The sequence below is a fragment of the Haematobia irritans genome, chromosome 1 (genome assembly GCF_050003625.1).
Source record: "Haematobia irritans isolate KBUSLIRL chromosome 1, ASM5000362v1, whole genome shotgun sequence".
Classification (NCBI taxonomy): Eukaryota; Metazoa; Arthropoda; class Insecta; order Diptera; family Muscidae; genus Haematobia; species Haematobia irritans.
In genome coordinates this window covers 48652737-48680692 of record NC_134397.1, presented here as the reverse complement: position 1 = coordinate 48680692, position 27956 = coordinate 48652737, and the positions used below count along the sequence as shown (strand labels likewise).

Genomic DNA, 27956 nt, shown 5'->3' with positions numbered 1-27956 from the left:
ACGATCTGCAAACATTATGGTTACGACTTTATAAATAAAATTAAAAAAAAAAATTCCGCTAGCATGACTCGAACCTGTGTTTTCTGCACCATACGCGTTAACAGTCGCATTAGCACATTGCACCACCGAGGGAGTTGCCATAATAACGTCTGACGATTATTTTAACACTTTTCATGGCCAAAGAAAAACGAATGCCGTTCATGAAATCGTGAACGCCGGTGGACGAAATTGTGAACATACCGTTTTGATTTTTTGTGTACGTTTCCGTTTCATTTTGTCACTGTCCGTTCACGACTATGGAACGTAATTTTTATACCCTGCGCCATACTGTGGAACAGGGTATTATAAGTTAGTGCATATGTTTGTAACACCCAGAAGGAGACGAGATAGACACATGGTGTCTTTGGCAATAATGCTCAGGGTGGGTCCCTGAGTCGATATAACCATGTCCGTCTGTCCGTCCGTCCGTCTGTCTGTGAACACATTTTTGTGATCAAAGTCTAGGTCGCAATTTAAGTCCAATCGCCTTCAAATTTGGCACATGTTCCTACTTTGGATCAGAATAGAACGATATTGATTTTGGAAGAATTCGGTTCAGATTTAGATATAGCTCCCATATATATATCTTTCGCCCGATATGCACTAATATGGACCCAACAGCCAGAGTTTTATACCGATTTGCTTGAAATTTTGTGCAAACATAACACTTAGTCGTATAGTCAAGTGTGCAAAATTTGATTTGAAATCGGTTCAGATTTAGATAGCTCCCATATATATCTTTCGCCCGATACGGACTTATATGGCCCCAGAAGCCAGATTTTTGGTCGAATTTGGTTGAAATGTTGCACTAGGAGTACAATTAGTAGTATAATCAATTGTGCAAAAGTTGATTGAAATCGGTTCAGATTTAGATATAGCTCCCATATATATCTTTCGCCCGATATGGACTAATATGGTCCTAAAAGCCAGAGTTTTGGCCCAATTTGGTTGAAATTTTGCACAGGGAGTTGATTTAGCATTGTAGCTATGCGTGCCAAATTTGGTTGAAATCGATTCAGATTTAGATATAGCTCTCATATATATCTTTCGCCCGATATACACTTATATGGACCCAGAAGCCAGAGTTTTATCCCGATTAGCTTGAAATTTTGCACAAGAAGTACAATTGGTAATATAGTCATGTGTGCCAAATTTGATTGAAATCGGTTCAGATTTAGATATAGCTTCCATATATATTTTTCGCCCGATATGGACCTATATAGCCCCAAAAGCCAGAGTTTTGGCCCAATTTGGTCGAAAATTAGTAATATAGTCATGTATGCCACTTTTGATTGAAATCGGTTCAGATTTAGATATAGCTCTCATATATATGTTTTTCTGATTTCGACAAAAATGGTCAAAATACCAACATTTTCCTTGTTAAATCGTCACTGCTTAGTAGAAAAGTTGTAAAAATGACTCCAATTTTCCTAAATTTCTAATACATATAAATAAACTTTTGCGAAGTTTCCTTAAAATTGTTTCAGATTTAAATGTTTCCCATATTTTTTTTACTAAAATTGTGTTCCACCCTAGTGCATTAGCCAACTTAAATTTTGAGTCTATAGATTTTGTAGAAGTCTATCAAATTCTGTCCACATCGAGTGATTTTTAAATGTATGTATTTGGGACAAACCTTTATATATAGCACCCAACACATTTGACGGATGTGATATGGTATCGAAAATTTAGATGTACAAAGTGGTGCAGGGTATAATATAGTCGGCCCCGCTCGACTTTAGACTTTCCTTACTTGTTTCTATTAGTACAGCGTTATACAGTGTTATGTCAGGGCTATTTGGAGAGCACTTAGCTCTGAAACTCGTTTTTGTTTCTCTTTAATGAATTCAGCTGCTGAGCTCAAACATCAGTCGAATGAGGTTAGGTTAAGTGCACAGTCCGGTTAAGTTTCAGGCTCACTTAGACTATTCAGTCCACTGTGAATCTCAGTCGAATGAGAATGACTTCAGCGCTTCGGAAGCCCATTTCGCAGAGAACTTGTTTTATAAGAAAATTTGGCATTTTAAAGAGATTATAGAAAAACAAAATCTCCACTATTCCAAAATTTTTTAATATTTTAACTACTTATCGAACCAAACTCGTATAAGCGAAAAATCTCTCATTCTCCTCAACTACATTCTTCTGTTTGAGAATAAAAAGACTTTGTTATACAGACATATTCTCTAAACGCTGTAATATTTCCATTGTACACGTTTGGTTCTCCTAACAAACCATTGACTGAATGGACCCTACTCTCTCCTGACCATTGGCATGTGTAAACTGTAGATCTGGTGGTATCAAAACGAAAAAAATCTTTGATGAAAACAAAACAAAAAAAAAAAAAGAGAAACGAACAACAAAGTTTATTTTCATATGAAATACTGTGCGATACAGATTTGTACGAAAATAAATTTATGGAGGCGTTATAACGCAATATATATGAAAATAAGTTTTCTACATCAGTGGCGGAATTAAGAGAAGCAACAAAAACCGAAACTGATCATTCATTGTGTGCCATTTTTATTGAAAAATAAAATCCATTTGGAATGGTACATGGATATATTCTTCAATTTTCAATATTTCATTCACCTCCTTTTTGCCCCTTTGTCAAATTGCTGTGGCTAATGACTCGTTGCTTTAAATGCGAGTCATCAACATTTTATATTTATTTTAATAATAATATTTTTATAAGCTATTCCTTTTGTTTTGCGCTAAAGCGACAAAAAATTCACTTAAAAAAATTTGCTGTATAATATTTGTTGGTATTTTAAGTGAATTTTAAATAAATGACATTTTCAGTCAATTTCTCTCTATAATAATAAATGTAAAATAAATCTTGTTGCATTTATCAGCATCAAGAATAAAGTAGGATTTAAGTAACTTTTATATCGAATCTAATGAAGGTATTTCTTCAGACAAAGTTATTCCATGATATACTAATGTGCAGAGAGACAATAAAAAACGTGTTTCATCATTATTTTTGGAAAATATTTTTAATTCGGATTGCAAAAGATTTATTATTTTGTTCTTATTATATTTAGTTTCTGCCCAACAAGACTTCAAGTCCTATAATTGAAAATACAGGCTATACGAACAAACAAATATCAGAACAATTTTAATGGCATTAATTAAACTAAGACAAATTATATAAAATTTATAAATATTAAATGAGATAAATGAAATATAAGTTTAGTTTGACCTTCTCTTAAGGATTTTGGTATTGATTCCAAGCCAAAGATGCGGTTTTTTACGTCTAGGAACAATAAAATTGAATTTAGGATTTAAAAAAAAAACTGTGAACCTATATTATAACTAAGGTCTGCATGTTCTTAAGGTAATAACATCAATAAAAAATAATTAAGCAAAATCTTTGCTGTATGAAGTATTCTTGCAATTCAGTCTCAATATATTTGCAGTTTAAAGTCAAGGAAACTTTCTCTTATCCAATATGTAACTAAAATATAATAATTTCCATCAACTAAAACATATTTAAATTGGCTTTAATGCCCTAATTCCAGTCGTTGTTGTTTGTTTCTTTACACCGGTAATCATAATCGCAAGATTTTTATTTTCTTACAAAAAGGGAACGCTTTCACTTTAATCAATTTTGTATTTAAACTCATTTGGGAAGAGTACATGATTGAAAACACTGAAAAACAAGTATGCCCGGTTCCAGTGCTGCCAATATTTTTATGCCTCTTGTCCCGAAATTGAGACGCTTTCATCCCCAAACATCCCCAATTTAAATTAAAATTCCTTGCAAAAATCCCCAATAAAATATTGACTAGAAATTAAAAATTGAAAAGAATATAAAATTTTTGTTGTACCAGCTTGCCGGCTGCAATAAAATCAGATTTTCCAGACCCAAAACGAGAAATGAAAACGTCACTATATATTTATGAATCAAAATTTACTTCTATACACTGAAAAAAATATTTACATGATATTAAAGATTATGCAACCTAAATTTTAGGATGCAAAATTTATAAAATATTAAGGACAAATTTCTTTAAAATAATGAAATTTTAATTAAAAAAAGTTTTGTAGTCTTTGCTTCAAAAAATTTTTTTCATTGAATTTAGGACACAAGTTTTGTAAATTTGTGTCCCTCCGTTAAAGTCACATGTCTTTGAACTAAGGCTATTTTGCCTTAAAGTAAAGAAACACATTTTTAATTTAAAGAAATTGTCCTTAAATTAACTGAAATGTTGAAACTTTAGATTTAAGATATAAACGCTTCAAATATAGGTTAAGACTTATTTTGAGGATTTAGCGTCTTTGGTTTAAAGTTTTTTTTTTTTAATTAAGTAAACATTGTTTACTTTGAAGTATCCGTTATAATTTGGATTTTTAAACTGGCATTTGTTTGTAATAAACCGCGAAAAAAGAATGAAAATTTGATAAATGAGATCTGTATCCGAATTTTAATTTTATTGGTCCTAGATTTAAAGCCAGATAGGTCGCTAAGAAATTTCTTTATTTTAAAGAAGCCTCATCTTTGGCTCGGAATCAATACCAAAATCCTTAATGGAAGGTCAAAATCTTTGGATCCAAGTAAACTTTTTTTTGAGTGTATACTCAAGTAATAAAAATGGGTAGTCGATCAATATGAAGATGAACTATCGCATAATTTCTATATTTATAAAATATATTGTCCAAATCATTGAAGAGGGGAAACATTTAGTCCCGAGGTCTCACGAAATTATTTCACAATTATAGCCAAGCAGAGAAATAAATATAAATTATTTTAGGCCGTAAAAAAGAGTAGCAACGCTTTCTTTTTTTAAATTGGATGATTTGATGTGCTTTTTTTAGTAATGTAGAAAAGGTGTAATTTCATGTACTCCTGATTTATTATACTGAACCTAAAAATCCCCACAAAATTCCCCAAATTTATTGAAATTTCCTACGAAAACCCCAACTCCAAAATCCACGCTCCGATCCACGAAAAAATTTCCCCGATTTGGAGAAAAATCTCCAATACTGGCAACACTGCTCGGTTCCAAAGATTTTGTATTTACACTAATGATTTTGGTAGCGGAGAATTGAAGTAAGGATACCTTTATTCTCATTTCAATTTGAACTTCCCAGCAAAAAACCTGCTGAATTTGCAGCCCCTTTGTCAAGGGAGGTCATAGTCAATCAGCGCTTACCTCGCGAGGAATTCACAGATGAATTTATAATGAAATGTCCCACTTTAATGCGTTTTTTCTTTGCATGGAATTCAGCGCTTCCAGGAAATCATTGCAACTTTAAGGCGCTTAAGAATGCGCATAATAAGTTTGAATATTGGAACCATTTTTGTCTCCACTCATGAAATTAATTGATCCAAATAATTTTTAATTGAAATGTCGTCAATCACAGAAATGATAGCATCAATCAACGAAGTCAATTAAAAAAAAAACTAATTGTTCCAATTAAAAAATTACTTAATACAATTAATTTTTGCGATAGACTTTCGTTTCAATTAAAAAATGTATTTAACTAAAATTTTAATTGAATATTTTTTAAAATCCAATTAAAATTTTAATTGGAAACATCTTGGTGATATTTGTTCTGTGTACTAGCTTAGCCCGGTCGGCGTTTCTGACCCCAAGAGTTATTCTTGAATAAAATAAAGAGAACACCAAATGAGTTTAATCGTCCGCAAAATATGTCTCTATCCTTCAATCAGAAGACATCAACTAATTGATTTTTACTAATATCTCTTCCAGCGTTGCCACAATGATTTTTTTATTTTGGACCAACATTTTTCCAAAATTCGTACCAGCGGACCATTTTTCAAAATTAAGTTAATACCATTTACAAATTAAAAAGTTTTCTCGATAGAAAATTGTGTGAATTTTTTATTTCTATTCAAAATTTTTATTTCTATAGAAAATGTTAACAAAATTTTATTTCTATAGAAAATTTTGTCAAAATTTTATTTCTATAAAAAAATTTGTCAAAATTGTATTTCTATAGAAAATTTTGTCAAAATTTTATTTCTATAAAAAAATTTGTCAAAATTTTATTTCTATAGAATTTGTTTTCAAAATTTTATTTCTATTGAAATTTTTTTTAAAATTTTATTTCTATTGAAAATTTTTTAAAAATTTAATTTCTATAGAAAATTTTATAAAAATTTTATTTCTATTGAAAATTTTGTAAATAAAATTATTTCTTCAGGAAATTTTGTAAAATTTCATTTCTATAGAAAATTTAGCCAAACTTTGATTTCTATAGAAAATTTTGTCAATATTTTATATCTATAGAAAATTGTGTGCAAATTTGTATTTCCTTAGAAAATATTGTCCAAATATTATTTCTATAGAATATTTTGTCAAAATTTTATTTCTATTGAAAATTTTATAAAAAAATTATTTCTATAGAAAATTAGGCAAAATTTTATTTGTATAGAAAATTTTGGCAATATTTTATATCAATAGAAAAATTTGTCAAACTTTTATTTCTATAGAAAGTTATCGCAGAATTTTATTTTTGTTAAAATTTTTACAAAATTTTCTTCCTATACAAAATTTTTGCATAATTTTGTATCTATACAAATTTTTTTAAAGTTTATTTCTATACAAAATTTTGCCAAATTGTATTTCTATAGAAAATTTTGTCAAAATGTTATTTCTACAGAAAATTTTGTCAAAATTTTATTTCTACAGAAAATTTTCTACAGCAAATTTTATTTCTACAGAAAATTTTCTGCAGAAAATTTTGTCAAAATTTTATTTCTACAGAAAATTTTATTTCTACAGAAAATTTTCTTCAGAAAATTTTGTCAAAATTTTATTTCTATAGAAAATTTTGAAAAATTACCGATTTGACGAAAATGGACCAAACTCAATCAAATTCCATTTGGTCCGACCATCGGACAACCATCGGCAACCCTGATCTCTTCACACAAACTCGTTCGTTCGTAAGAAGCCGTGATTAAAAAAAAAAAAAACAGCTCTTACTTACAGAAGTTCAACTTGGTAAGCGAAGAAAGATGCAACCGCTTACTCTAGTGGTATGAACGAAATTGTGCTGATTTCAGCACTTCCATATTTTAATTAATTTTGTAGGGCGGTCAATAAAAAAACTCTTAATAGCGTTGCCCGCTATAAACTAAGAACTTAATTACACTTTTAGAAAAGGTAGCGCTGAATTCTGCTCTTATAATTTTGCGCAGGATATTAATATTGACAGATAATTTTTTTAAAGTAGTTTTTTATAGAAAATTTTGTCAAAATGTTATTTCTATAAAAAGTTTTGCTAAAATTTTATTTCTATAGCAAATTTTGTCAAAATTTTATTTCTATAAAAAATTTATTCAAAATTTTATTACTACAGAAATATTTTTTTCTATAGAAAATTTAGTCAAAATTTTGTTTCTATAGAAAATTGAGTAAAAATTTTGTTTCTATAGAATATTTTGCAAAATTTTATTTCTATAGAAAATTTTACAAAATTTTGTTTGTTACACAAAATTTTTTCAAAATTTTATTTCTATTGATAATTTTATTTCTATAAAAATTTAAGTCAAAATTTTATTTCTATAGAAAATTTTGTCAAAATTTTATTTCTATAGAAAATTTAGTCAAAATTTTGTTTCTGTAGAATATTTTGCAGAATTTTATTTACTACACAAACATTTTGTCTAAAATTGTATTTTTATTGATAATTTTTTTCAAAATTTTATTTATATAAGAAAAAATTGTCAAATTTTATTTCTATACCAAATTTTCTTAAAATTTTTTTCTTACTGATGCTCACTGATACTCACTGCTATAACAAATGTATTCAAAATTTTATTACTATAGAAATATTATTTTCTATATAAAATTTAACCAAAATTTTATTTCTATAGAAAATTTAGTCAAAATTTTTTTTCTATAGAATATTTTGCAAAATTTTATTTCTATAGAAAATTTTGTTTGCTACACAATTTCTATTAATAATTTTTTCAAACTTTTATTTCTATAAAAAATTTTGCCAAATTTTATTTCTATAAAAATTTTATTCAAAATTTTACTTCTATATATTTGGTCAAAATTTGATTTCTATAGAAAATTTTGCCAAAATTTTATTTCTATAGAAAATTTAGTCAAAATTTTGTTTCTGTAGAAAATTTTGCAAAATTTTATTTCTATATAAAATTTTGCAAAATTTTATTTCTATATAAAATTTTGAAAAATTTTATTTACTAGACAAAAATTTTTCCAAAATTGTATGCTCACTGATACTCACTGCTAAGTCAAAAACTTGCAGAAATGACTCAAATTTTCAAAATTTCCAATGAATGAATCATAAATGCATTTTTGCAAAATTGTCTAAACAATTATAAACATTTCCCAAATATTGCCCGAGATTTTGTAGAAGTCTGATTTGAGATTTTATCAAAATGTAGATCTAAATATAAAGTTGTGCAGAGTATATTATATACGCCCCGCCCGACTTTAGACTTTCCTTGCATTTTTATTTTTTGTTAAAATTGTGTTACGTCCCATAACGTTAGATTTAAATTTTAAGTACATAGATTTTATAGAAGTATATACAATTTTGTCTAAATCGATTCATATTCAAATTCATGCATATGGGAATATAAACCTTTATATAGCTCGCAACAAATTTAAATGATTTGAGATAGTATCAATAATTTTGGTCCACAAATACATATACTGTTCGTATCTTCTCATATTATGATGGGTATTTATATTATTATTTTATTTATTAAACATTGCCCTAAATTTGAAATATAGAGTTTAATTGGCATCTAATGTGAAATTAAGACCTTTTTTTTTGCACACATAAATAAATACGATACTTTCTATCGATCCACTTACGGTACCCCCACAATAGAACTACAAATTAGTGGTATTAAAATGAGATTTAGTTATATTACCCGGAGTCGACTCCGGAGCCGGAGTCGAGCTGATGAAAAATGCTGGAGTCGGAGTCGAGCAAAATTGGCTCGACTCCACAGCCCTGCTCATAACTATATATAAATAAAACCGACCCCCAAAATTTCACTTCTGGGCCTCATAGAGGAACAAATTTCTTCCGATTCGGTTGAAATTCGTCTCTCTAATTACCGAAAAACCGATCAAGAACTGCTTTTTTTATCTGACATAGACTTCATATGGAGAAAGACAATGTTAAGAATAGCATAGGGATTTATCCCCAAATTGGAGGAATTCTTACGTGCATGTGGACAAAATTTTTGAGTTTGGGACTTGGAGATTTTTTTTGATTCGTCTTATTAAAGTAGGTCCCAGAGTATTACAAATGGAGTATGTGGTTAAGCAATGGATGAAGGGGCCCAAGCCCTAATTTACAATTTACTCTGTTTGGTCAAAACATTTTTCTACTGTTGTGAAATCAAGCTATCGACTTGAAGCATTGCACAAGTAGTTTGTTATTGATGTAGGTCAGATGGTATTGCAAAAGGGCTATATCGGTCCACTTTTACTTATAGCCCCCATATAAGCCGATCCCCACATTTGTCTTGCGGAGCCTCTAAGAGAAGCAAATTTCATCCGATCCGTCTGAAATTTGGTACATGGCGTTAGTATATGGTCTCTAACAACCATGCAAAAATTGGTCCATATCAGTCCATAATTATATACAGACCCCATATAAACCGATCCCCAGATTTGACTTCCGGAGCCTCGTGGAAGAGCAAAATTCATCCGATATGGTTGAAATTTGGTACTTGATGTAAGTATATGGCTCTAAAAACCATGCAGGAATTGGTCCATATCGGTCCATAATTATATATAGCCCCCATATAAACCGATCCCGAGATTTGGTTTTGGAGCCTCTTGCACTGAAAAAACAGTGAACCCACCAGGAAGAAAACTTTTGATTAATTTTAGAAAATTTTTAATATTTTTAGAAATTTTTAACTAAACAGTATTACAAGCGCTAGCATCGCGCCGATATCATAAAAATAAGTAAATATTTTTCGACAAATTCAAGAAAATTTATTAGACATAAATAATTTTTTTCACTTTTTAAAGAAAATTTTGTAGTTTGAAGGAAAAAATTGAAGTTCAAAATTGCAAGAATGTCTTTAGTGACATACGAAGTTCATGATGGACGCTTTTGTAGTAAAATTTAAAAATTTGAAGAAATAATGAACTATTTTATGACAAATACGAATTTAGTAAATCTCTATCCTTAACTTGTGTATACTTTTTTCCAGTCTTTTAGTTCATTTAACTAACGTACGCAAAAAATTATTAGAGCAAATTAAACTTTCACCAAATATAATAAGTTCATGAACTAAAATAAAGTTAAATTGGCTTTAGTAAAATAGTGAGTTCACTTTTTTTGAGTGTGGGGGAGCAAATTTCATCCGAGTCAGCTGAAATTTGGGACATTGTGCTAGTATATGGCCGTTAACAACCATGCCTATCTCTAGGTTCATTTCGGTCTATAGTTATATGTAGCCCTCAGATAAATCGAACCCCAATCACACAAAAATTCATATCAAGTTCTTAATTGTATAAGCCCCCATATATTTAAGGGACCCCCATATTTAAATTCTGGCTCTCTAAGTACTGTGCAAAAGTCCATATCGATTCGATACACTTTTTTTTGTCTAATATATCCCACGTATGGACTAACTTACAATTTAGAAGACGGTGTTAAGAAGTTTTAAGATAACTTGCCGTCGGTAAGTATTGCCACAACCCAAGTAATTCGATTGTGGATGGCAGTCTTTCGTAGAAGTTTCTACGCAATCCATGGTGGAGGGTACATAAGATTCGGCCTGGCCGAACTTACGGCCATATATACTTGAGCATTCAAAAGCCGATTTGCTTGAAGTATGAATTAAGTTAAGTTGTGCTCTGAAATGTTGAATATATTAAGACTCGCAGACTTGCATGACGAATACTACATATCTTTTGTCGAATTGCTAAATTATTAAAAATTTTTTGAATAGAAAGTATATGAGCTTAGGTTCAGGGAAGTCAATATAAAGTGCAGTGAAATGTTCGTTTGTTCTACTAATTAAAATTTCAAAATTTTTTTATTTATTTCTCAGAAAAAAAACGTTTTTACAAATTTATGTGGGATTTTTATAAGGGATTTTAATTTAAGCTGTCTTTAGTAGAACTTACTACGCAATCCATGGTAGATGGTATATAAGATTCGGCCTCTCCGAACTTACGGCCTTACACTCCAAAAAAGTTTACTTGGATCCAATGATTTTGACTTTCCTTTAAGGATCTTGGTATTGATTCCGAGCCAAAGATGCGGTCTCTTTAAAATAAGGAATTTTTTTTGCGACCTATCTGGTTTTAAATCTAGGATCTATAAAATTAAAATCAGGATACAGATCTCATTTATCGAATCTTCATTCTATTTTTCCGGTATATTAATAAAGCTATTCACGTACAAATAAATGGCAGTTTAAAAAATCCAAATTATGACGGATACTTCGAAGTAAAAAATATTTTCTTAATTCCAAAAAAACTTTAAACAAAAGATGCTAAATTCTCAAAATAAGTCTTAGCCTATATTTGAAGCGTTTTTATCTTAATTCTAAAGATTCAATATTTCAGTTAATTTAAGGACGATTTCTTTAAATCAAAAATGTGTTCCCTTACTTTAAGGAAAATTTGCCTTGGTTTAAAGACATGCAACTTTAACGAAGGGTCGCAAATTTTCAAAATGTGTGTCCTAAATTTGATGAAAAAAATTTTTGAAGCAAAGATTATAAACATTCTTTTAATTAAAATTTCATTATTTTAAAGAAATTTGTCCTTAATAGTGTGTAAATTGCACATCCTAAAATTGAGGTTTCTTTCCATTATATATTCCAAAGATACGTTTCTGGTATCCATGGAGTAAAATTCTTTCAAATGTTCGATCATTTTTTTTTTTCAAAAAACCTCTATGTACTTTGAAACCTTGAAAACTGTAATACTTCAAAAATCATAATATATTCGATGATGACCATATTATAATTATTAAGCATTATGTTCACTAGACGAACATGGTAGCCATAAAATATAATACACCCAATAACATGATCGTCACAACTATTTATCTAAGTTTCGGCACAGTCAAATCAAAACATTTTTCTTATTTGCTTTTATTCACTTGATGCAATAAATTTTTATGGCTAATTTAGTTGAAAGAGATTTTGTGAGTGTAGATATTTGGCGATTATTATATTCTTTTAATAGAAGAAATATTGTGAGATTTATGTATATACAAAAAGTATATAGATATGTGTATATATTATAGTATAGGATGATGATGGTCATTCACCAGGTTCAGGGAAAATCCTTGATAATTTCATTTTGCAAATGTTTGTAATTTATTTCGTTTTTTTTTTCTTCAACATGATGGTCACCCACCCAATTTTATATTTTCAAGAACAATGGCCTGTGATGAAAATTTTCTTGGTATTTACGAAATATTAAAATTCCAGCCATGGCATATACTCTTAACGACAAAAAAAAAATATTTTCCTTGAGATTTTCAAAATTTTTCATCTTTTAGATGTAGATTTCTTTTATTAAGATGTTTTTGTAATAATTTGTTCATTATTTTGTTTTTTCTTTATATTCCTTTCATATATTATATAAATTTGTTTCCATGGATATTTTATTATTTGTTCTTCTTTCTTTCTTCTGATTTTATTTTTCACTCCACTTTTCTATTTTCAAAGTTATTCTTTTTTCTATTCACAGATGATCACTTTTTGTTTCTTCTCGATAATATTTAATTTCCATTTTTTTATTTCTTGAGGGCCCTTCTATTTATCTTCTTTTTCTTCGTCATTATCTCATTTCATTTTCTTTCGTTTTTCTTTTTCGTTATATTTCATTCTCTTCTCCAAATTCAATAAAAATTTCTCGACCTTACGCACTAACATTAAAATTATAAAGATTTTTGTTTAGAGACAAATTCGTTCCACGATCTAAAATCGACTGAAGTGAAAAATTGGCCAACATCATCAGCAGCCTACGATGCCTCATAAAAATGGCCAAAAGAATTTTTGTATGCTGAATTTTCTCATCTCCTTAGAATAGTTTTCATACAAAGAAGCAAACAAATATTGTATATTTCCGTCCTAGAGATTTTCCGGAATTTCCTATACTCTTTTTTTTGTGGTTGTGAGGTGTGTTTTTGGTTTGATCTCTCTCCCCTGGTGTTGTTTCTCTTAACATCTCTTTTGTATGTTTCAGTTAGTGCAACTGTTCTCTGTGCTCTAAGAGAAAGGGGGAGAATAGGAGAGAGATTTCCATTATTCAAAGATGAAGAATGGCATTTGTTTTTCCAATGCAAGTATTTAGCGGTTGTAGCCTATCAATATGCCACTTTCAAACACTTGTGTATTAGGTTGTAACGAAGGGACATTATTATACATTAAACATTTATCGCAAATCCTATTAAGAATGTCCTCACTTTTGTGGTATAAAATCAGACCATTATACTCATATTCATACAGAATATTTATTATACTAGAAATAAATCCATATGATTTTTAATTAACCGCAGTCGGCTCATTTCTCAATTTTGGACAATCGCTACTTTATTTGCTAGATGTTGAGATAACATGAAACAGGAAAGAGATTCGAAATTCAATTCATGGATTTTTGCCTTCTTTTCATTGACGTATGACACGATTAAGGTCTTTTTTCCCCCGCGAATTCGCTAATTTTTCGCTCCCGCTTTCCCGGTAATTAATTGCAGGCATTCCCGGGAAGTTTTCTTTGCAGTATTTTATAAAAAACTGGCCGAATCTTAAATACCCACCACCAAGAACCAAATATTAGGGTTTCCTTTGACATTTCAGGAAGGCTTGAGGACTTGAGGACACATCCCGAAGATAAATTTAAAGATTTCACCTATGAGGACTATATCAGATTCTGGATTTATAAGAACCATTTTTGTTTGAGTTTTAGAGGAATCATTAACATCTCTTGTAAGCGTGCAAGAAAATTATAAAATAAAGTCTTGATTTGAAATCTTAAATCTGTAGATTTTCACCCGAGAAGTAAAAACTGGAAATTTTACATTGAGTTTCAAGCGATTTTCATGATCAGTGCACCTTCTATACCCTCAAGAAGTGAAGTCGGTCTATATGGGGGCATTACCAAAAGGACCGATAAAAATTTAATCCGATACACGTTTTTGTGAGCCTAAAATACTAGAATATTTACAATTTCAAGCAAATCGGATAAAAACTACGGTTTCTAGAAACCCAAGGAGTTAAATCGCGAGATCGTTCTTATGGGGGCTATACTAAAATATAGACCGATATTCACCGTTTCCGGCACACCTCTTTATGGCCCGAAAATACCTCTAGATTTCCTATTTCAGGAAAATTGGATAAAAACTCCGGATTCTAGAAGCCCAAGAAGTAAAATCGGGATATCGGTCTATATGGGGGCTATATCAAAACATGGACCGATACTCACCATTTGTGGCAAACCTCTTTATGGTCCTAAAATACCTATAAATTTCCAATTTCAGGCAAATTGTATATAAACTACGGATTCTATAAACCCAAGATGTAAAATCGGGAGATCGGTCTATATGTGGGGGCTATACCAAAACATTGAACGATACGGACCATTTCCGGCACACCTTTTGATGGTCCTCAAGTACCTCTAGATTTTCAATTTCAGGCAAATTGGATAAAAACTACGGTTTCTATAAGCCCAAGACCCCAAATCGGGAGGTCGGTTTATATGGGGACCATACCAAAACATGGACCGATGCTCACCATTTTTGGCACACCTCTTTACAGTACCTCTCAATATCCAATTTCAGGTAAATTGGATAAAAACTGCGGTTTCTATAAGCCCAAGAAGTAAAATCGGGAGATCGGGCTATATGGGGACTATACCAAAATATGGACCGATACTCACAATTTTTGGCACACGTATTTGTTGTCCTACAATACCTCTAGATTTCCAATTTTAGGTAAATTGAATAAAAACTGCGGTTTCTATAAGGCCAAGAAGTAAAATCGGGAGATCGGGCAATATGGTGGCTATACCAAAACATGAACCGGTACTCACCATTTCAGGCAAATTGAATAAAAACTACGATTTCTATAAGCCCAAGACCCCAAATCGGGAGGTCGGTTTATATGGGGACTATATCAAAACCTGGACCGATATAGCCCATCTTCGAACTTGACCTGCCTGCAGACAAAAGACGAGTTTGTGTTTGTTTGTTTGTCTATATGTGGGGGCTATACCAAAACATATAACGATACGGACCATTTTCGGCACACCTTTTGATGGTCCTCACGTACCTCTAGATTTTCAATTTCAGGCAAATTGGATAAAAACTACGGTTTCTATAAGCCAAGACCCCAAATCAGGAGGTCGGTTTATATGGGGACCATACCAAAACATGGATCGATGCTCACAATTTTTGGCACACCTCTTACGGTTCTAAAGTACCTCTCGATATCCAATTTCAGGTAAATTGGATAAAAACTGCGGTTTCTATAAGCCCAAGAAGTAAAATCGGGAGATCGGGCTATATGGGGGCTATACCAAAATATGGACCGATACTCACAATTTTTGGCACACGTATTTGTTGTCCTACAATACCTCTAGATTTCCAATTTCAGGTAAATTGAATAAAAACTGCGGTTTCTATAAGGCCAAGAAGTAAAATCGGGAGATCGGGCAATATGGGGGCTATACCAAAACATGAACCGGTACTCACCATTTCAGGCAAATTGAATAAAAACTACGATTTCTATAAGCCCAAGACCCCAAATCGGGAGGTCGGTTTATATTGGGACTATATCAAAACCTGGACCGATATAGCCCATCTTCGAACTTGACCTGCCTGCAGACAAAAGACGAGTTTGTGCAAAATTTCAGCACGATTGCTTCATTATTGAAGACTGTAGCATGATTACAACAGACAGACAGACAAAAATATATTTACTTTATATAGTCGGAAATCTATATTTCGATGTGTTACAAACGGAATGACAAACTTATTATACCTCCGTCACCATTCTATGGTGGTGGGTATAAAAAGGGATGATTGAAGCGGCTTATAGAATAACTTATGTATGCATGTCTTGTATCCTTAGTCCTTGAATTACAAAATCGTTATCAGATTCAGATCTGGATATGGAAATAAGTTTGAAAATTAATTTTTTTCTGTAGGCATTAAATTAATAGAAACTCACCTTTTAATAATTAATTTGATACAATTTATTTGCACTACTTTTTGGCACAATTTTCAACGCCAAGAATGACAAGTTTTGTTTAATTTTAGAAAACAATTGCATTTACGAGTCAACTGTAAACAATGTTTGCAAAACACTTGCATTTGCAAACAAATAGCAAAAACTCTTATTTATGCAAGATTGCTGCAATCATAATTTACAAAACGCTTGCCAATATGCTTGCTGGGAATATATTTCTCATACATGTTAACTTATAAATATATACGTATGTATGATTTTCAAGTCTAGTGGATTTATATTCGTTTAATTTTGCTACATATTCGCCGTACTGAGCATGTACTTGCTGTACATAATGTTTTGGAAAAAATTTTGTTGTTGTTAATTATTTTGTTGTTGTTGATGTTGTTGTGGTGGAAAACTGTGAAAATAGCCTCACATTGTTTATATAAAATAATCACATTTGTTTTCTTTTAATTATTTCGTTTTCGAACAAATTTTCATTAACAAGGAAACTTTTTACACTCTACTCCGGGTGTCGCACCCCTCCGCCCCCAATAGCTGGTTTGATATCGCTGCGCCTTTCATTCCAATCTTTTCTGCATGAAAACCACTAGCATCAGCCTGCCACACTGCACAAATCTAAAGAATACCAAAATTCTCATATGGATTGGTATGAAATTTGTTTTGGGCGATGTTTAGATTTGTACGGAGAAGCTAGCAGGTGCTGACAGTGACCTAGTTTTTTTTGTGTGTACGAAAAAAAAAACACTTTATTGAAAATGCGATAGATTGAATTAATATAATTTTCTTCTTTTTCAATTTGCAAACATTATGATGTCATACGTAAAGATTTTTAAATTCCAAGGTAATGAAACACAAAGGAAATCGTATTCGAAGATTTTTGCATAATATAACCATTTGTCCCACTGTCCACTAATTATAATGTATGTAGCAGTTAGCAGTTGCCTACATTAAATCTTTCACTATGGGAAAATGATTTACACTCTCATTGGCATAAAATATTATTCAAATTTTCTTTGTTTAAATTAAATTCCGATCATAGTATTTTGGATTTTAACAGAAACAATTTTATGTTATTTTAAATATTTTTGCAATAAAGAAAACGAATTATTTGACAGAATAGAAAGTAGGAAATTGTGCTACACAAAAAGTTTGTAACATAAAATTGCAATTGAAAAATCTTTACACTCAAACAAGCACAGAAAAAATTTTCACCAAAATAATTCCAGCTTAAATTTTTATTGAAGTTTTCAAAATACTCAATTAAAAAGTTAATTGGTTCAACAAATTTTTAAATAAAACAAAAATTAATCACAAAAAGTGATGATATCAATTAATTTTTTAATTCTTCAAATAATTATTTAATTGGATCAATTAATTTTTTAATTGACTTAGTTGACTGATACTATCATTTCTGTGATTGAAGACATTTAAATTAAAATTAATTGGATCAATTAATTTCATGATTGAATCCAATTTTTTTTTGTGAGGTTACATAAAGGGTGATTTGTTAAGAGCTTGATAACTTTTTTTAAAAAAAAAACGCATAAAATTTGCAAAATCTCATCGGTTCTTTATTTGAAACGTTAGATTGGTCCATGACATTTACTTTTTGAAGATAATTTCATTTAAATGTTGACCGCGGCTGCGTCTTAGGTGGTCCATTCGGAAAGTCCAATTTTGGGCAACTTTTTCGAGCATTTCGGCCGGAATAGCCCGAATTTCTTCGGAAATGTTGTCTTCCAAAGCTGGAATAGTTGCTGGCTTATTTCTGTAGACTTTAGACTTGACGTAGCCCCACAAAAAATAGTCTAAAGGCGTCAAATCGCATGAACTTGGTGGCCAACTTACCGGTCCATTTCTTGAGATGAATTGTTCTCCGAAGTTTTCCCTCAAAATGGCCATAGAATCGCGAGCTGTGTGGCATGTAGCGCCATCTTGTTGAAACCACATGTCAACCAAGTTCAGTTCTTCCATTTTTGGCAACAAAAAGTTTGTTAGCATCGAACGATAGCGATCGCCATTCACCGTAACGTTGCGTCCAACAGCATCTTTGAAAAAATACGGTCCAATGATTCCACCAGCGTACAAACCACACCAAACAGTGCATTTTTCGGGATGCATGGGCAGTTCTTGAACGGCTTCTGGTTGCTCTTCACTCCAAATACGGCAATTTTGCTTATTTACGTAGCCATTCAACCAGAAATGAGCCTCATCGCTGAACAAAATTTGTCGATAAAAAAGCGGATTTTCTGCCAACTTTTCTAGGGCCCATTCACTGAAAATTCGACGTTGTGGCAGATCGTTCGGCTTCAGTTCTTGCACGAGCTGTATTTTATACGGTTTTACACCAAGATCTTTGCGTAAAATCTTCCATGTGGTCGAATAACACAAACCCAATTGCTGCGAACGGCGACGAATCGACATTTCACGGTCTTCAGCAACACTCTCAGAAACAGACGCAATATTCTCTTCTGTACGCACTGTACGCATTCGTGTGGTTGGTTTAATGTCCAATAAAGTAAACTGAGTGCGAAACTTGGTCACAATCGCATTAATTGTTTGCTCACTTGGTCGATTATGTAGACCATAAATCGGACGTAAAGCGCGAAACACATTTCGAACCGAACACTGATTTTGGTAATAAAATTCAATGATTTGCAAGCGTTGCTCGTTAGTAAGTCTATTCATGATGAAATGTCAAAGCATACTGAGCATCTTTCTCTTTGACACCATGTCTGAAATCCCACGTGATCTGTCAAATACTAATGCATGAAAATCCTAACCTCAAAAGAATCACCCTTTAGATCCACTGATTTTGACCTACCCTTTGGGATTTTGGATTTTGATTCCGATTAATAAAAAAGGATCAATCCAAAGAAGAGCTGTTGAAGGTGTCTTAATATCATACCGAAGTGCAAAAAAAAAACTTTTTATTTTTAATAAAAATGTACAATCCCGCATCGAATTTGCAAAGGAGCATCTTATCTGAAGCAAAACCCAATGGAGTACGGTCCCTTCTCAGATGAATCGAAGTTCCGAGTCAGTTCAAATTTGGTACATTGTGCTAGTCAAAGCCAAATCTGGGGATCGGTTTATATGGGGGCTATATATAATTACACGCAAAAAAATAATTCTTTCCTCCCAAACGAAATTTTAGACAAACAAAGTTCGTTTCTCATTTGCTTTTCGCTGTAAGGAAGTGTATTTGGAAGAAAAGTATATACTTTTTGTGATAAACGTTTATTCTTTTCCAGGATGTAAAAACAATTTCAAAAAGACTAACTCAAAAACAAAAAACATTGTTTTCTTGCTAATTGCATTTTCCCTCACATCTTTCTCACATCCACGAGGTTTTTAGTTCTTAACACCTTTTCCTGTAACACAAACAATGTAGAAGAAATTATACAATTTTATAAATTTTTAAAATTTTTTTTTACCTTTCGCCTGGACGGAGAATCGAACCGCGGACCATGCACTTTGTAACCCAACACACTAACCACTGAGCTATGCACCTGTTATGGTCATCAATAGATAATTATCCATATAAGTTATATTTATATAGCATAGCTTGCGGCGCCCACGAACCGAATAAACAAAGTTTATTTAACAGAAACAAACATTTAGGACGTAGCAACCACTGCTCCATGGTGCCAAGCAGTGGTTGCTACGTCCGACTTGCATGCCAAGGGTCGTGGTTCGATCCCTGCTTCGACCAAAGTTTTTTTTTTGTTTTTTTTTTACATATATTCGGAAGATTCCGAAAAAAATGTTCAACATTACATTGTAGTATATTAAATTTTGAACTTTAAAATGTGTCTTATTAAAGACCTGAAGTCAGAAAAGAACAGTGTTTGATATAAACGAAATGGACTGTGTTTTTGTTTCAAAAATAACTTTTTTTATTGAAAAAATAAAAATTTTGTAACAAACGAATTTTTTTGGTGATAAAAGTTTAAAATTTTCGAAGCAATTCATAAAACTCTAACAAAAGAAAAACGTTTTCGGTACACGTTTTCCAAACGTTTTTTTTTCTTTGCGTGTATGGAGCGATTTCGACCAATTTTTGCATGGTCATTAGAGACCATATACTTACACCATGTTCCAAATTTCAGCCGGATCGGATGAAATTTGCTTCTCTTAGAGGCTCCGCAAGCCAAATGGGGTGATCGGTTTATATCGGGGCTATATATAATTATTAACCGATGTGGACCACTTTCTGCATAGTTGTTAGATACCATATGCTGACACCATATACCAAATTTCAGCTGGATCGGATGAAATTTGCTTCTCTTAGAGTCCCCGCATTTTCTCTATTGTCTCTAACAACCATGCAGGAATTGGTCCAGATTTGACCTCCGAAGGCTCTTGGAAGAGCAAAATTCATCTAATTCAGTTGAAATTTGGTACGTGGTGTTAATATATGGCCTCAAACACCCATGCAAAAATTCGTCGAAATCGGTCCATAATTATAAAGGGTGATTCTTTTGAGGTTAGGATTTTCATGCATTAGTATTTGACAGATCACGTGGGATTTCAGACATGGTGTCAAAGAGAAAGATGCTCAGTATGCTTTGACATTTCATCATGAATAGACTTACGATCTGCCACAACGTCGAATTTTCAGTGAATGGGCCCTAGAAAAGTTGGCAGAAAATCCGCTATTTTATCGACAAATTTTGTTCAGCGATGAGGCTCATTTCTGGTTGAATGGCTACGTAAATAAGCAAAATTGCCGCATTTGGAGTGAAGAGCAACCAGAAGCCGTTCAAGAACTGCCCATGCATCCCGAAAAATGCACTGTTTGGTGTGGTTTGTACGCTGGTGGAATCATTGGACCGTATTTTTTCAAAGATTCTGTTGGACGCAACGTTACGGTGAATGGCGATCGCTATCGTTCGATGCTAACAAACTTATTGTTGCCAAAAATGGAAGAACTGAACTTGGTTGACATGTGGTTTCAACAAGATGGCGCTACATGCCACACAGCTCGCGATTCTATGGCCATTTTGAGGGAAAACTTCGGAGAACAATTCATCTCAAGAAATGGACCGGTAAGTTGGCCACCAAGATCATGCGATTTGACGCCTTTAGACTATTTTTTGTGGGGCTACGTCAAGTCTAAAGTCTACAGAAATAAGCCAGCAACTATTCCAGCTTTGGAAGACAACATTTCCGAAGAAATTCGGGCTATTCCGGCCGAAATGCTCGAAAAAGTTGCCCAAAATTGGACTTTCCGAATGGACCACCTAAGACGCAGCCGCGGTCAACATTTAAATGAAATTATCTTCAGAAAGTAAATGTCATGGACCAATCTAACGTTTCAAATAAAGAACCGATGAGATTTTGCAAATTTTATGCGTTTTTTAAAAAAAAAAAGTTATCAAGCTCTTAACAAATCACCCTTTATATAGCCCCCGTATAAACCGATCCCCAGATTGGACCTACGGAGCCCCTTGGTAGAGCAAAATTCATCCGATTCGGTTGAAATTTGGTACGTGATGTTAGTTATGTGGTCTCTAACAACCATGAAAGGTCTATAATTATATATAGCCCCATATAAACCTATCCCCAGATTTGACCTCCGGTGCCTTTTGAAGAAGTAAAATTCATTCGATCTGATTGAAATTTAGTACGTGGTGTTAGTATATGGTCTCTAACAACCATGCAGGTATTGGTCCATATCAGTCCATAATTATATATAGCAGAGAATGAAGCCGCCGAGTCGCGCCGCCGATTTCAGTCGCCGCCGACCATTTTTTGCCAGTCGACGCCGCCGCCGAATATGTCGACTCATCTCGACTCAAATTTAGCCACCAAGTAATCAAAAATATCGACTTAAATCAGAAAAATGTTTATTAAATTGTCGTATTTTTTCCAAAATTTTGAACACAACCAATCATATTTAATCTGCTATAATAATTTAGCAAAAATTTGTTTGTAAGATAGGTTGTACAACTAATCTCATTACCATTCGATTAACTTCAAATTGATTTTATAATGGATAATTGTCCGCCGCCGAGTGAACAAATTTATATCGGCTCAGCCGTCAAGCCGCCGCCGCCGGAGGCAAAAATTTAGTGTCCGCCGCCGCCGACAAAAATGGGTCGGCTTCATTCTCTGATATATAGCTCCCACTTGCCCGGTTCCGAAGATTTTGTATTTACTTTAAAAATGTTGGTATTGATTCCGAGCCAAAGAAGCGGAGAGTACAGGTAAGGATACTTTTAAGACACAATTCTCCTATAAATTTGGGTTCTGTGTACTTGGTTCTTGGAAGCAAATTTTAATTTTCTGCTTTTTCAGCCTTTTCTCTTCATATGCTATCAAAGTCCTTAAAAAACGAGTTAACGACAACTTTATTTTTCAAATTAAGACTCGACTTCCAATAGAAATTATGCTATGTTTCAAGTAAAAAACGTCTTTAAAATAAAGAGTTGAAAAACATATTCTATATTTGAACGATTTTTTGCTTCGTAGTCAAGATGCAAAAAAACAAATTTAAAGACAATTTCATTAAATTAAAAGAATTTTTCTGAACTATTAAAGTTAAGTTGACCTTAGCCCAAACATTTCTCCTTTCATGTTATGATACCAATTTTTAAGTCAAACCACTTAATTATAAGGACAATACAACTTCATTGATAAGTTTATCGACTTTTGGACAAGGAAAAAAACTTTATGTTACAGAAATGCGTGTTCTGTCCTAAGCAAAATTTGCATTCGTATTTTAAAGACATGAAATCTTTGACCTCACGACAATATTTTTTTCAGTGCATATAAACCGATCCCGAGATTTGGTTTTTTGAGCCTCTTGGAGGAGCAAATTTCATCCGGTCTAGGTCCATATATATATAGCCCTATAGATATATATAGCCCTCAGATAAATCGATCCCCAATCACACAAAAATTGGTCCATATCAAGTTCATAATTGTATATAGCCCCCATATAAGCGACCCCCATATTTCAATTCTGACTCTCTAAGTACCGTGCAAACGTCCATATCGATTCGTAATTACTTTTAGACTTACCTATACATACCTTTTTTGTCTAATATATACCACGTATGGACTAACTTAGTTTAGAAGACTATGTTAAGAAGTTTTAAGTTAGCTTACCATCGGTAGGTATTACCACAACCCAAGTAATTGGATTGTGGATGGCAGTCTTTCGTAGAAGTTTCTACGCAATCCATGGTGGAGGGTATATAAGATTCGGCCTGGCCGAACTTTTTTTTTTTTAATATTACAGAGCTCAGATTTAAAAGAAGCCGTATCATTGGCACGGAATCAATGCCAAAATCCTTCAGGGAATGTCAAAATCTTTGAATGTAAGTAATTATTTTTTTGCTTGTGAATAGTTCTAATCCAAGATTGGGCTTGTCAATTTGTCACATTTATCTCGATAAACTGGAAATGGACAAAAATTGTGATATATGAATGTATATTTATACCCTGCGCCACACTGTGGAACAGGGTATTATAAGTTAGTGCATATGTTTGCAACACCGAGAAGGAGACGAGATAGACACATGGTGTATTTGGCAAAAATGCTTAGGGTGGGCTCCTGAGTCCATATATCCATGTCCGTCTGTCCGTGAACACATTTTTGTAATCAAAGTCTAGGTGGCAGTTTTAGTCCAATCGACTTCAAATTTGGCACAAGTATGTGTTTTGGCTCATAATAGAACCCTATTGATTTTGGAAGTAATCGGTCCAGATTTAGATATAGCTCCCATATATATTTCGCCCGATATGGACATGTATGGCCCCAGAAGCCAGAGTTTTACCTTAATTTGCTTAACATTTTGCTCAAGAAGAACAACGGTCCCAGAAGTCAGAGTTTTACCCCAATTTGGTTTGTAATTTTGCACTAGGACTACAATTAGTAGTGTAGTCAAGTGTGCCAAATTTTATTGAAATCGGTTCAGATTTAGATATAGCTCCCATATATATCGTTCGCCCGATTTACACTCATATGACCACAGTGGCCAATCCTTTACTCCGATTTAATTGAAATTTTGCACAGGGAGTAGAAATAGCATTGTAGCTATGCATGCCAAAGTTGGTTGAAATCGGTTCAGATTTAGATATAGCTCCCATATATATCGTTCGCCCGATTTACGCTCATATGACCACAGTGGCCAATCTTTTACTCCGATTTAATTGAAATTTTGCACAGGGAGTAGAATTAGCATTGTAGATATGCGTGCCAAATTTGGTTGAAATCGGTTCAGATTTAGATATATCTCCCATATATAGCTTTCGCCCGATTTACACTCATATGACCACAGAGGCCAATTTTTAACTCCGATTTAGTTGAAATTTTGCACAGGGAGTAGAATTGGCATTGTAGCTATGTGTGCCAAATTTGGTTGAAATTGGTTCAGATTAAGATATAGCTCCCATATATATGTTTTTCTGATTTCGACAAAAACGGTCAAAATACCAACATTTTCCTTGTAACATCGCCACTGCTTATTCGAAAAGTTGTACAAATCTAATTTTCCTAAACTTCTAATACATCATTTTCCTAAACTTCTAATACATATATATTGAGCGATAAATCATAAATAAACTTTTGCGAAGTTTCCTTAAAATTGCTTCAGATTTAAATATTTTCCCATATTTATACCCTGCGCCACACTGTGGAACAGGGTATTATAAGTTAGTGCATATGTTTGTAACACCCAGAAGGAGACGAGATAGACACATGGTGTCTTTGGAAATAATGCTCAGGGTGGGTCCCTGAGTCGATATAAACATGTCCGTCTGTCCGTCCGTCCGTCCATCCGTCCGTCTGTCCATCCGTCTGACTGCGAACACATTTTTGTGATCAAAGTCTAGGTCGCAATTTAAGTTCAATCGCCTTCAAATTTGGCACATGTTCCTAATTTGGGTCAGAATAGAACCCTATTGATGTTGGAAGAAATCGGTTCAGATTTAGATATAGCTCCCATATATATCTTTCGCCCGATATACACTAATATGGACCCAGCAGCCAGAGTTTTACCATAATTTGCTAACATTTTGCTCAAGAAGAACAATTAGTACTATAGTCAAGTGTGCCAAATTTTATTGAAATCGGTTCAGATTTAGATATAACTCCCATATATATCTTTCGCCCGATATGGACTAATACGGTCCCAGAAGTCAGAGTTTTACCCCAATTTGGTTGAAATTTTGCACTAGGAGTACAATTATTAGTGTAGTCAAGTGTGCCAAATTTTATTGAAATCGGTTCAGATTTAGATATATCTCCCATATATAGCTTTCGCCCGATTTACACTCATATGAACACAGAGGCCAATTTTTAACTCCGATTTAGTTGAAATTTTGCACAGGGAGTAGAATTAGCATTATAGCTATGCGTGCCAAATTTGGTTGAAATCGGTTCAGATTTAGATATAGCTCCCATATATAGCTTTCGCCCGATTTACACTCATATGACTACAGAGGCCAATTTTTTGCTCCGATTTAATTGAAATTTTGTACAGGGTGTAGAATTAGCCTTATAGCTATGCGTGCCAAATTTAGTTGAAATCGATTCAGATTTAGATATATCTCCCATATATATGTTTTTCTGATTTCGACAAAAATGGTCAAAATACCAACATTTTCCTTGTAAAATCGCCACTGCTTAATCGAAAAGTTGTAAAAATGACTCTAATTTTCCTAAACTTCTAATACATATATACCGAGCGATAAATCATAAATAAACTTTTGCGAAGTTTCCTAAAACTGCTTCAGATTTAAATGTTTCCCATATTTTTATACCCACCACCATGAGATGGTGACGGGGGTATAATAAGTTTGTCATTCCGTTTGTAACACATCGAAATATCGATTTCCGACTATATAAAGTATATATATTCTTGATCAGGGAGAAATTCTAAGACGATATAACGATGTCCGTCTGAAATTTCGTGCTGAAATTTGGCACAAACTCGTCTTTTGTCTGCAGGCAGGTCAAGTTCGAAGATGGGCTATATCGGTCGAGGTTATAGTCCCCATATAAACCGACCTCCCGATTTGGGGTCTTGGGCTTATAGAAATCGTAGTTTTTATGCAATTTGCCTGAAATTTGAAATCTAGAGGTATTTTATGACCATAAAGAGGTGTGCCAAAAATGGTGAGTATCGGTCCATGTTTTGGTATAGCCCCATATAGACCGATCTCCCGATTTTATTTCTTGGGCTTATAGAAACCGCAATTTTTATTCAATTTACCTGAAATTGGAAATGTAGAGGTATTGTAGGACCACAAATACGTGTGCCAAAAATTGTGAATATCGGTCCATATTTTGGTATAGCCCCAATATAGACTGATCTCCCGATTTTACTTCTTCGGCTTATAGAAACCGCAGTTTTTATTCAATTTACCTGAAATTGGAATTCTAGAGGTATTGTAGGAGCACAAATACGTGTGCCAAAAATTGTGAGTATCGGTCCATGTGTTGGTATGGTCCCCATATAAAACGACCTCCCGATTTGGGGCCTTGGGCTTATAGAAACCGTAGTTTTTATCCAATTTGTCTGAAATTGGAAATCTAAGAGGTATTTTAGGACCATAAAGAGGTGTGTATCGGTCCATATTTTGGTATAGACCCCATATAGACCGATTTCCCGATTTTACTTCTTGGGCTTCTGGAATCCGAAGTTTATATCCTATTTGCTTGAAATTGGAAATCTAGAGGTAAAGGGTGATTCTTTTGAGGTTAGGATTTTCATGCATTAGTATTTGACAGATCACGTGGGATTTCAGACATGGTGTCAAAGAGAAAGATGCTCAGTATGCTTTGACATTTCATCATGAATAGACTTACGATCTGCCACAACGTCGAATTTTCAGTGAATGGGCCCTAGAAAAGTTGGCAGAAAATCCGCTTTTTTATCGACAAATTTTGTTCAGCGATGAGGCTCATTTCTGGTTGAATGGCTACGTAAATAAGCAAAATTGCCGCATTTGGAGTGAAGAGCAACCAGAAGCCGTTCAAGAACTGCCCATGCATCCCGAAAAATGCACTGTTTGGTGTGGTTTGTACGCTGGTGGAATCATTGGACCGTATTTTTTCAAAGATGCCGTTGGACGCAACGTTACGGTGAATGGCGATCGCTATCGTTCGATGCTAACAAACTTTTTGTTGCCAAAAATGGAAGAACTGAACTTGGTTGACATGTGGTTTCAACAAGATGGCGCTACATGCCACACAGCTCGCGATTCTATGGCCATTTTGAGGGAAAACTTCGGAGAACAATTCATCTCAAGAAATGGACCGGTAAGTTGGCCACCAAGATCATGCGATTTGACGCCTTTAGACTATTTTTTGTGGGGCTACGTCAAGTCTAAAGTCTACAGAAATAAGCCAGCAACTATTCCAGCTTTGGAAGACAACATTTCCGAAGAAATTCGGGCTATTCCGGCCGAAATGCTCGAAAAAGTTGCCCAAAATTGGACTTTCCGAATGGACCACCTAAGACGCAGCCGCGGTCAACATTTAAATGAAATTATCTTCAAAAAGTAAATGTCATGGACCAATCTAACGTTTCAAATAAAGAACCGATGAGATTTTGCAAATTTTATGCGTTTTTTTAAAAAAAAAGTTATCAAGCTCCTAACAAATCACCCTTTATTTTCGGGTCATAAAGAGGTGTGCCGAAAACGATGAGTATCGGTCCATATTTTAGTATAGCTCCCATAGGAACGATCTCCCGATTTAACTCCTTGGGTTTCT

At 33.2% G+C, this 27956-nt stretch overlaps 2 protein-coding genes across 10 annotated transcripts in view; one reads left to right on the top strand and one right to left on the bottom strand.

Annotated features, from left to right (window-relative positions):
* LOC142220845 (uncharacterized) overlaps nucleotides 1-27956 on the top strand; it is a 175657-nt gene that overhangs the window by 36519 nt on the left and 111182 nt on the right. Inside the window, exon 2 of one of the 4 annotated variants that reach the window (XM_075290221.1) lies at nucleotides 23475-23553. The exons of the other annotated variants lie outside the window; for them this stretch is intronic. The gene's annotated coding sequence lies outside the window, so the exon portion shown is untranslated. The remainder of the gene's footprint in view (nucleotides 1-23474; nucleotides 23554-27956) is intronic. 4 annotated transcript variants of the gene reach the window in all.
* The window catches only part of sals (sarcomere length short), a 68961-nt gene that overhangs the window by 36320 nt on the left and 4685 nt on the right, over nucleotides 1-27956 (bottom strand). For 2 of the 6 annotated variants that reach the window (XM_075290212.1, XM_075290213.1), the window contains exon 1: nucleotides 12893-12909. The exons of 2 other annotated variants lie outside the window; for them this stretch is intronic. The gene's annotated coding sequence lies outside the window, so the exon portion shown is untranslated. Of the gene's footprint in view, nucleotides 1-12892; nucleotides 12966-27956 lie in introns of those variants that run through there. 2 more of the 6 variants (XM_075290211.1, XM_075290210.1) reach the window with 2 other exon arrangements.